At 32.6% G+C, this 7996-nt stretch overlaps 1 long non-coding RNA gene across 1 annotated transcript; it reads left to right on the forward strand.

Annotated features, from left to right (window-relative positions):
* The first annotated feature begins 4491 nt into the window (after window positions 1–4491).
* On the forward strand, window positions 4492–5120 carry LOC142237139 (uncharacterized). Its single transcript, XR_012722363.1, has 2 exons — window positions 4492–4569; window positions 4632–5120. It is a non-coding gene; the product is annotated as an uncharacterized LOC142237139 (long non-coding RNA).
* Window positions 5121–7996: the final 2876 nt, after the last annotated feature.

A 7996-nucleotide genomic window follows, 5' to 3' on the forward strand; every position in this document is an offset into this window, starting at 1 on the left:
GACAACATAAACAAAACAACAAAAAAATTCTTCGTATAAATGAGTTCTGATTGGCTTATAACAAAACCATTTATGCTTGTCTCAGCTATGCTTTTGCGATGATAAGAACCCCACTTAAATGTTTGAGCAAAATATTAATATATTATTTTTTTGTCAAAAAATATTTCTGACAAGTCTTTCGAAAACATTAAGATTTTTGTCATTGAACCAATTGATTCCAAATTATATGAATTTGAATATCAGATTTACATTTTTGTACTTACATTAAATTAACGTCAATCCCAGAATCCAAAGCAAATTAAATTTATATGGCAATCCTTTTATATTGTCTCGTTCCTTAACAATTCCATTTCTTTAAGAACATAAAAGATAACTCGAAAATGAAAGAAAAAAGAGAGCAAAAATGATGAGCATATCCAACTAAAGAAGAACAAACAAAAAAAAACGCTTTCAAAAGTTCATAAACCCTGAACGCCATTCGAGTTGCTAATGTAAGTGACTTTCGGCATTTCATAAGGAAAACAAAAAAGACAGAGAGCAACAGGATGTCTAACATCACATGTGTCAGAATTAATTCTGTTTAGATATTCCACACATACTCCCATGCAAAATGAATAAAAAACCAAAATACAATGGAGGATATCAAAGTGTTTTCTAACAAACGTACTAAATTAATTCAAAAGTTAAAAAATAAATAAAAAAACAAACAAAACACCATGGAGGATATCAAAGTATTTTTAAACAAACTATTAAATTAATTCAAAAGTTAAAAAATTTTACCAACTTAGACTATTCAGTTCATTGAAAGTCCTTTCGTAAATTAATTATATTTAATTATGGATGTGAATATTTAATTAAATCCTTAGTTTTTAATTGAAGCGATTTTTGCAATTACTACTCATGTGATAGAAAACTTTTACAATACACTCAATCCCCGGAATTAAACTAAAAAAATTGTAGTAACAGGAAAAAACTGCTGAAATAATAAACACGGTCTGTTGTTCGAGAAACAATTAATCCACGAAAAAGAAAATGTTGGCTACATCCAAAGAAAAATAACTTTCCTCCGGAACCAAATTTTAGACAACCGAAATTTCTTCTTAAGGTGGGTATTAAGTTCGAGTTTAACCGCTAAAATCTTAATTTTTTCACTACTATTTTTCTTCAATAATCCATTTTAAGGAATGCGAACTTTGTGAAAATTTGCTTTGGGCTAAATATGTATGCCTTTTTTATAGCCACCACCATAAAATGGTGACGCGGGTATAATAAGTTTGTCATTTCGTTTGTAACACATTCTTGATCAGGGAGAAATTCTATGACGATATATGTTAACCACGTCTATCTGTCTGTTTCAATAACGCTACAGTCTTCAATAATGAAGCAATCGTGCTGAAATTTTGCACAAACTCGTCTTTTGTCTGCAGGCAGGTCTTGTTCGAAGATGGGCTAGTCCAGGTCCAGGTTTTGACATAGTCCCCATATAAATCGAACTCCCGAGTTGGGGTCTTGGTTTTGTAGAAGCCGTAGTTTTTATCCAATTCGCTTAAAATTCGAAATCTAAAGGTGTCTAGGTGTGACAAACAAGGTGAGTATCGGTCCATGTTTTGGTATAGGCCCCATATGGACGGATCTCTCGTTTTTACTTCTTGGACTTGTAGAAACCGTAGCTTTTGTCCAATTTGCCTGAAATTGGAAATCTAGAAGTATTTTTGGAACATAAAGAGGTGTGCCAAAAATGGTTGAGTATTGGTCCATGTTTTGATATAGCCCCCATATAGACCGATCTCCAGATTTTACTTCTTGGGTTTCTAGATTCGGTATTTTTATCCAATTCGCCTGAAATTAGAAATGGAGAAGTATTTGAGGACCATAAAAGGATATGCCGAAAATAGTGAGGATCGGTCGATGTTTTGATATAGACCGATCTCTAGATTTTACTTCTTGGACATTTAGAGACCGTGGCTTTTATCCAATTTGCCTAAAATTGGAAATGTAGAGATATTGTAGCACCATAGAGAGGCGCGCCGAGAATGGTTAGTATCGGTCAATGTTCTGAGGGTTTCAAAGCTTCTCTAAGAGGTCCCTTGTCATTGAGCTTAACATGGAATCGGGCAGCACTCAGTGATAAGAGAGAAGTTCACCACTGTGGTATCACAATGGACTGAAGAGTCTAAGTGAGCCTGATACATCGGGCTGCCACATAACCTAACCTAACCTATCGATCAATGTTTTAGTCTAGCCCGATCTTCCGATTTTCTTTTTTTTGGCTTGTAGGAGTTGTAATTCTTATACGATTTGCCTGAAATTGTAAAGGTACTGGTATTTTAGACTCGAAAATAAAACATGTATCGGATTTAGGTTTTATCGGTCCAATTGGGAACGCCTCAGTATAGACCGATTTCACTTCTTGAGGGTATAGAAGACGCACTGATCATGAAAACTGTTTGAAATTGAATGTAAAATTTCCAGATTTTACTTCTTGTAATAATTTTTTAAATAATGGGGGTGAAAATCTACAGATTTTAGATATCAAAATAAGACGTTAATTCATCATTTTCTTTGTACACTTACAAGATAAGTTAATGATTCCTCTAAAACTCAAACAAAAACAGTTTTTATAATTCCAGAATCTGATATAGTCTTCATAGGTAAAGTCTTTAAATTTATCTTCGGGATGTGTACCAAAGGCCTGCACAAGCCTATTCGAAGTAATCGATGTTCTAGTGAAGGCAATACACTCCACGAATACGTCGAATACTTCGATTAATGAATAAAACAAAACCACTGTAAAGCGATTACCAGGCTGAATAAGGAGGTTGAATCACGATAACAAAAACAACAAATTTCAATATGTTGTTTACAATTTTAAGAAGTCAAAATCAGCTGATAAAAGAATCGTATGGCATTGGTAAAAGTGGCAATTATTTATTCTTTCAATTGTCCTGAAAAAAGAATTAAAATCCAGAGAAAATAAAGGTTCAAATTTAATTGCGTCACCTATGAGTGGTTGTGAAGTGGATTATTCATCCGAGTAACGCCGATATGAGACAAATAAGACTATAATACCCACCAAAGTTAAGAATGGAAGTCAGTCAAATGGATCTTCGCCATCTATTAACAAAAACAGTTTATGATGCAGTTTAAAAACTGATGTGCGTGGTATTTGGGGTCTGGAATATGTTATCAAGATACTCAAGTCATCTTTGAACAATTCTCCAGCTATGAATGCGCGAGTTTGTTTGAGATGCATTTGCTATGTAGTGTCATTTGGAGAGCTGCAATCACCATAAACATATGATTTTGACATCTTAAAATTTTGTCGAAATAACAAAATTGTAATCATATGGGCCCATGATTTAACCTTAACCTGTTCAGCCATGGCGATTACAGTGTCAAGCATTGCAGAGCCACCACATTCAAAAGGAATCGTTTTACAGTTCTTTTCAATATTTTGGTTTTGAAGTAATCGTCACGATACGAGTAAATCAAAACATTTTTAGTGAAGATAGAATACTTTGCTTTAGCAACGACGAAACTTCGTATAAGACACGAAGTAACTATCAAACAAAAGACAAAAACAATCGTCGATCAGTTGATTGTAGTGTTGTAAATTTTGATTACTTTCGACTACTCGTTACTACTCGTTACTTTTGAATTGAGTACTCGTTACTACTCGTTACTTTTATAAAAAAAATTAAAAAAGACATTGTGGGCACTTTTTAACAATATCTTCCTCTTTTTTAAATTTAAAAACAGTATAGAAAAGCAAATTACATTATCCAGTTTTATTCTAGTGTTATAAAATGTGGTGTTGTAGATATATGGGTCTCGTTAGAAAAAGATTTTCACCAATCATTCAAATTTTTAGAGCCAATTTCGTATTCACTATTTGGTATTTTTTCGTCAGGGTATATCTAAATGGCATTGTGTATTACTGATGCTTGCAATTTGCAAACTTTTTAAATCCACCATTTTCCACCATTGACAGTGGATGAAAATATTTAGCGATCATTTTTATCGTGAGACCTAATGTTGAAATTTTCCAAGGGTTTTTGAATAAGCTTGGGTACCTTCTCTGAAAACAATTGGATTGAACCAGCTGAAGTCAACGACATTATTATTCATACTATTCGCATGAGACGTGATCTATGTGATGCTTTAAATTATAGCTCCCACCTACACCCAATGCAAATTTTTTCAAATGCAAACGTTTTTAAGAAATCAGATAAATTTTTCACATTGTTCAAAGGTGAAGCCATATATCCTTTTCGTGTTATTTTAACTGATAAAAGGATTTTCGAAAACTTCAATTAATATTTTCCAAGAAGTCAAGAATTTTACTTCCAAACCGCCAACTTACCGTCAGAAGAAAAAAACTAGCATTGAAGATATTGAGTACTCTTTTACTAGTAACGAGTACTCAAAAAATTAGTCAGTAACGAGTACTTGTAATCAAATACTCGTTACTTTCCCAACACTAGTTGATTGGCAGAAGTTAATGGATGCAGGCTGTGAACGGGTCTGTGCTTTTTATTGTATGTGCCAACAATAAACAAAATAGGAATGGTGTGTATGTGTGTGTAGCACACTCTTATAGTTGAGAAAACGAAATAACTTCATCTACACAGAAATGGAAATTATCAAACGAATAGATTTGGAATTCCGATTACATTCGAAGACTTCAAAACATTGTTTGGTGCTTGCTTTACTGGGTTCTATTTGTTTTGGTTCACAATGTGCAAGGTTTCTATTTCACTCGTTTGAGAAATGGACAATGAAGTTACTACTCGAATTGTGTGGCGTGTGCTTGAAGTATTCGCTTATGTATTCGTTGCAGAGGTTTGATGTGTACTGGCTCAACTTCTCTGCTGAGGATATCTCCAATCTGAAACTATAATATTTGATTCATGATGGTGGGTATTTAAGATTTGGCCCGGCCGAACTTTCTGTTGTATATACTTGTTACTGATTTAGTTTTAACTTTAGCGGCTAAATTCGAACCTAATATTCACCTTTAATGTAAAGTATTGTCTTTAAGAGCAACTAAATCCGAATTAAGGACGAATAAAGCAAAGCGATTTTTTTAGTTTTACTTGCTGTTAAGTGCCTGTTCGAAACTGAATCTTGTTACTAGCATTGGTAAAAATTTGACGTAAATCCAGGTGTGTATAATTTCACTAGCCCAGGTGGAGCTATGAAAAAAAAAAAGAATTCAAAATGGCAAAACTAAAGTTCAAGATTTAAAAATTTTAAGAAATGTTGATTTTTTTTTTGTAGAAATGCGCATTTAGTAAATCATTATGTGTTTATTATTTTTGCTTAGTTCATTTAACTAACGTATCAGGAAATTTTCTCAAAACATAATATCCATGAATTAAAATAGAATTTAATTGGCTTTACTGCCCTAGTCGATTCCAATAATTATCGTCGCATTTTAATTTTAATTTTGTTTCTTTTTTTTCAAACTTCTGTAGGTGTAGTCGGTACAGGCTGAGAAACACAGCTTGAAGTTAATCCGAAGATTAACTACAATTTGTATTTCCACAGATCATGTGACGAAATATCCACCATCATATAAAATCTCTTTTTGAGTAAACAAGCGATTTTCCAAATTCTACAGAGCACCTGCGACTATTCTATCCCTGGACACTATCCCTTCGTGTCCCTATATCGTTACTGTCAATGCAACAATGGTTTAATGGTTAAATTACTTTGTTTAACATTTACTCCCTGTATATACTAGGTAGTCAAATAAGTCGTATTCTAAGCATAGCTATGCATTCCTGATATTTTATTACTTTGGAAAGATGTTGATACCAATTCTACCTGCTAAACAAGACCCATTTGCATATGGTTACATAAATAACATTAATGGAAAACCTATGTTAGTATTGGTATTAATACCAAATTCAATTGAACAGAACAGTATACTGTCACATTTTCAGGTTTTATTGTATGTATTTATGGAATTTTTTTGGTTCACTTGGTTCAAGAAATGTTTTTAATATTACCCCATGTTCGAAATTCGGAATCGCAATTCGCAAAATGTTACATTGGCAATCATTTCTTAACCCTCAAATTTATAAAAATAAATGGCGATAGTATAGTTCTCTTTAATGAGAAGTTCAAAGGAAAATTGTTTTGGAGTCCAAGAGTATCTTAATTTGTCGTTACAAGAAAAATAAATTCTTGGTATCTAGAGCTTCAAATATAAGCGGTATGAAATGAAACCGAGTCGTAAATTTGAGGCGATGCTCCGTAATGTATATGAGCTCAATGAGAGTAAATCCTACCAAAAAGTAACTTAAGTATAAAATTCGACCTCAAAATTAGGCATCATTTTCTCTTTTGTTTTCAAAGAATTTATGAACATTTATAGGAAATACCCCTTTTAAAAGGAAAAACAATCCCAAAAAGGAAAGTGGAATTTATTTTCATTTGAAATATTGATGTTTATTTTTATAATAAACGGAACCTAAAATTATAATGAAATCACTAACCAGAAAACATAGCAATTTTGTGTTGTTGTATTCGATATAATTTTTTTTTGGTCCTACTTTATGTACTATATAAAAATTTACAGTGTTTAGAATAAACCAGTTATAGAAAAATTAATTTATATTTAAATTTAAATATTTAACTTTTCATTTTTAACACATAAGAACAGATTACAATTCTTTTAATTCGACCCTTAAAAAGCTTCAATGATTTTCGGAACATTTATTTATTTACAACATATTATATAAAATAAATTTACATAATATAAACAAGTAAGGAAAGTCTAAAGTCGGGCGGGGCCGACTATATTATACCCTGCGCCACTTTGTAGATCTAAATTTTCGATACCATATCACATCCGTCAAATGTTTTGGGGGCTATATATAAAGGTTTGTCCCAAATTCATACATTTAAATATCACTCGATCTGGACAGAATTTGATAGACTTCTACAAAATCTATAGACTCAAAATTTAAGTCAGCTAATGCACTAGGGTGGAACCCAATGTTAGTAAAAAAATATGGAAAACATCGCTCGATATATCTGTATTAGAAGTTTAGAAAAGTTAGAGTAATTTTTACAACTTTTCGACTAAAGGCCGGTATGCACCTCTAGCGAAATTTTTGGTAGCAAAAATTTATTTAAGTCTACAACAAAAAAACAGGGCTGGGTACACAAATTTTAAACCAGCTAATTGCTTTTAAAAATTGTTAATATATGTTCCAAATATTCCTCAAGCAGTGGTGATTTTACAAGGAAAATTTTGGTATTTTCACCATTTTTGTCGAAATCAGAAAAACATATATATGGGAGCTATATCTAAATCTGAACCGATTTCAACTAAATTTAGTACGCATTGCTACAATGCTAATTCTACTCCCTGTGCAAAATTTCAACTAAATCGGAGTTAAAAATTGGCCTCTGTGGTCATATGAGTTTAAATCGGGCGAAAGCTATATATGGGAGATATATTTAATCGGAACCGATTTCAACCAAATTTTGCACGCATAGCTACAATGCTTATTCTACTCCCTGTGCACAATTTCAACTAAATCGGAGCAAAAGATTTGCCAATAATATCTAAATCTGAACCGATTTCAATAAAATTTGGCACACTTGAATACACTACGAATTGTACTCCTAGAGCAAAATTTCAAACAAATCTTGCTTCTGGGACCGTATTAGTCTATATCGGGCGAAAGATATATATGGGGGCTATATCTAAATCTGAACCGATTTCAACAACATTTGGCACACTTGTCTATAGTACTAATTGTTCTTCTTGTGCAAAATTTTAAGTAAATTGGGGTAAAACTCTGGCTTCTGGGGCCATATAATTCCATATCGGGCGAAATATATATATGGGAGCTATATCTAAATCTGAACCGATTTCTTCCAAAATCAATAGGGTTCTATTCTGAGCCAAATTGAAGTCGATTGGACAAATTTGAAGTCGATTGGACTAAAACTGCGACCTAGACTTCGATTACAAAAA

Source organism: Haematobia irritans, chromosome 1 (genome assembly GCF_050003625.1).
Source record: "Haematobia irritans isolate KBUSLIRL chromosome 1, ASM5000362v1, whole genome shotgun sequence".
Lineage (NCBI taxonomy): Eukaryota > Metazoa > Arthropoda > Insecta > Diptera > Muscidae > Haematobia > Haematobia irritans.